Source organism: Centruroides sculpturatus, unplaced genomic scaffold (assembly GCF_000671375.1).
Source record: "Centruroides sculpturatus isolate CEXI.00-Female unplaced genomic scaffold, Cexi_2.0 scaffold12, whole genome shotgun sequence".
Lineage (NCBI taxonomy): Eukaryota > Metazoa > Arthropoda > Arachnida > Scorpiones > Buthidae > Centruroides > Centruroides sculpturatus.
In genome coordinates, this window is record NW_019384438.1 from 1,689,385 (window position 1) to 1,692,092 (window position 2,708).

The following is a 2,708-nucleotide window of genomic DNA, read 5'->3' on the forward strand; positions in this document are numbered from 1 at the left end:
CTAACTCTAACTCTAGAAAATCGGCGAGTAGACGATAACTCTAGGTTTGACGCCTGCGCAAAGCGGTCTATTTCAGAGAAAAATGGCGACATTCGACGAAGACGAAGCCGAGATGCTAGAAAATCTGAAATATTTAGATTATATAGATCGTATGGAACGAAGAAGTCGGCGGATTATTTCTCCAAGAAGAAATGACCTCGAACAATTGGACGATTACGACTTTCTATGTCGATATCGTTTGCCAAAAGAGAGCGTAAGAAACCTATTAGAACGAATTGGTTTCCTCCTCCTGTTTTAAATAATTCGGCTTTTTTTTGTGCCTGTTCTTTCACGGCTTTCTTTTTTAAATTCTTATAACAGTCCAATAACTGTTTGGTTTTTCTAAGGGTGACACCCGGGATACCATTGAATTCATTTGTTAGTTCTTCCCATGTGCCTCTCTTCTGTTTGGAAGAAATCGCATTTGTTTTCTTGTTTTCAATAATCGATTTATATTTTTCGACTAATTCAAGTAGAATTTCCTTCTCAAAATTAGAAAAATTACGACGTACACTGCTTTCCATTTCACTTTCCGCCATTTTCTACACGTGTTTCTATTCTATTCTATTCGTCTCCTCCCTGGTTCATACACGTGTTTGCTTTCAACCAATCAAAACTCTGCTTACGAAAGAAGACTTGTTTAATCTCGAACGCAGGATTGTTTTAAAATATTAACTCTAGAGTTAAATTTTTATCTGAATACGAAAGAAGAGTAACTCGTAATCTGACTTCGAGTTACATCTAAACTCGAGTTCGTCAACTCACTGTTTAACTCGTGTTGGTGAATACGGGGGTAAGTCTATCCTTTCTTTTCCTCATTATTTTAAGATAGATGTAAGATTAGTTTTAAGTTAGTCATTAGATTTATTCGGTTGTTCTATGTTACGCACGCGTGCGGTATATCCCTGTAAAATTAATAGGAGGCGACTCACTTCCCTGTATAGATATTGAAGTGAAAATCTGTAGGTCGGTGTATTAAAAGAACCGCGTACGGAAAAAATTAAAAGAACATATATCGTGTGCAATTTTGTGTCTGTGTTATTTGTGACGGTTACTGGCGGATCCACAAATATCTGTTTCCGAACGATTACAGTGAGTCTCCGAGACATACTGTAGTCTTGTCCCAAATACGGTTTTACCGTTTTACTTGTCTTGATTATTTGAGCTTGTTAAAGTATAAATCTATATCTGTATCTATACTAATATATAAAGAGGTAATGTTTGTATGTATGTAAGTTTCGTTGCAGCAGGTTATCTCCGAAACTACTCATCCGATTTCAAAAATTCTTTCACCAATATTTAGAATGGAACCGCAGGGTGGACATTGGCTGTATATTATTCCGATAAACATTCATATAAATTAAAAGATATAATCTAGGTTACGGCTTTTATGTCCAACAGATGGCGCTACGAGTACGACGCCCGAAGTTTGCTTTTCTGTGAGGCATTGCGCTTTTCTGTGAAAACGAACTAAAGCAGACCATCTTCTATCTATCTATATAAATAAAAATGTAATGTTCGTTTGTTCCTACCGATTCCTTTGAAATTTTGACACAACGCTGCATTCGAATACGCACGTGTTTTTATATAATATACGTGTCGAAATTCCCCCCACTGAAGGGAGATGGTTAGGATTAAGGNTTACGTTCCTTGTGCCTCGCATTCATTAAATCTAGTAATAAATAGTGCTAGTGAATCATGCTTGCAGGCAATAAAATATTTTAATTTACTGGAAATCATTTATACCTTTTTTTCGGCTTCTACGTATAGGTGGAACATTTTAGAAAAAAGTTTTGCCGCAAATAATAAACATTTTACAGTAAAAAAGTTATGTACTACGAGATGGTCTTGTAGAGCTGATGCAGTTAAGGCAATTCGCTTTGGGTTTGACCAAATAAAAAGTGCTCTTCTTGAAATATCTTTAGACGAATCTCAGAAATGTTCTGTTAAAGAAGAATCACGAAAAATAGCAAACAAAATGAATACTTTAGAATTCATTTTGTTAACAGTTATTTGGGATAAAATTCTTTCCAGAATAAATGCAAGCAATCCTTACAAAATCCTACTTTGCCACTCTCGTTTGCAGTAAATATTTTTGACAATTTATATGATTACGTTAATAGTTTAAGAAGTTCATTTCTGGAAATAGAAGCAGAGGCATTAAGCACGTCAGAAATAAAAGTGTATTTCTGACGTGCTTAGACGGCGACGACGAAGACATATCAATTAATACCGCATTGTTAAAAAAAATGGTACAGTGGCGACATTGATACCGAAGAATTGGACGAGGAATTGTTGCAATTTAAGTTAATTTGTAAAAGCCAAAATTTAACGTTGCCATATGATATGCTGCAATTTATAAAGAGCACAAAAATAGTACAGTAATACCCCGAACATACGCGATAGGTGGGACCGAGCGGTAACCGCGTAAGTCGAATTCGCGTAAGTCGGGGTATAATTTCGCATATAAATACATACAAATAATTTTTAATTGGGGCCGGAGACTAAAGAAAACAATAATTTAGAAAAAAATGTTTAATAAAATTTCAGATAATACATATGTATAACAAATTAGGCCTATATTATTTTACAATTTTTCAACTTTACTTGATTATTACGCCATAATTTTAACATTGTTTCCACCTCAGCGATAATACTGTGACGTTTAC

The 2,708-nt window shown here is 34.9% G+C and overlaps 1 protein-coding gene across 1 annotated transcript in view; it reads left to right on the plus strand.

Annotated features, from left to right (window-relative positions):
* LOC111620063 (ATP-dependent RNA helicase DEAH12, chloroplastic-like) overlaps positions 1-2,708 on the plus strand; it is a 30,865-nt gene that overhangs the window by 21,243 nt on the left and 6,914 nt on the right. The gene's annotated exons all lie outside the window — the stretch shown is intronic.